We start from the raw sequence: 918 nt of genomic DNA, 5'->3' as shown, positions 1-918 counted from the left end.
GTCCTATCCTCATCCTAATCCTCATCCTCATCCTATCCTCATCCTCATCCCATCTGCGTCCTCATCCTCTTCCTCATCCCATCTTCGTCCTCACCCTCATCGTATAATCATCCTCATCCTATCCTCCTCCTCTTCCTCATCCTCATCATATCCTCCTCCTCAAACTACTCCTCCTCCTCCTCATCCTCATCCTCATCCTATCCTCATCCTCATCCTCTTCCTCATCCCATCTTCGTCCTCACACTCATCTTATACTCATCCTCATCCTATCCTCCTCCTCTTCCTCATCCTCATCCTAACCTCATCCTCAAACTATTCCTCAAACTCCTCATCCTATCCTCATCATATCCTCGTCCTCATCCTATCCTCATCCTCATTCCTCATCATATCCTCATCCTCATCCTATCCTCATGCTATCGTCATCCTCTTCCTCATCCTCATCCAATCCATGTGCTCATACTCGTCCTCATCTTCATCCTATCCTCATCCTCACCGTCATACTATCCTCATCCTCACCCTCATCCAATCCTTATCCTATCCTCATCCTCTTCCTCCTCCTCACCTTATCCCCATCCACATCCTCATCCTATCCTCGTCCTTTCCTCGTCCTTATCCTCATTCCTTTCCTCATCCTCCCCTCCTCTTCATCCTCATCCTCTTCCTCATCCTCATCCTATCCTCACTCATTATCATCCTCATCCTATCCTCATCCTCCTCCTCCTCCTCCTCCCCATCCTCATCCAATCCTAATCCTAATCCTAATCCTCATCGTCATCCTCATCCTATCCTCATCCTCATCCTCTTCCTCATCCCATCTTCGTCCTCACCCTCATCTTATACTCATCCTCATCCTATCCTCCTCCTCTTCCTCATCCTCATCATAACCTCATCCTCAAACTATTCCTCAAACTCCTCATC

Source organism: Lupinus angustifolius, chromosome LG16 (assembly GCF_001865875.1).
Source record: "Lupinus angustifolius cultivar Tanjil chromosome LG16, LupAngTanjil_v1.0, whole genome shotgun sequence".
Lineage (NCBI taxonomy): Eukaryota > Viridiplantae > Streptophyta > Magnoliopsida > Fabales > Fabaceae > Lupinus > Lupinus angustifolius.
The sequence above is the reverse complement of the archived record's forward strand: the minus strand, read 5'-3'. Positions refer to the sequence as shown.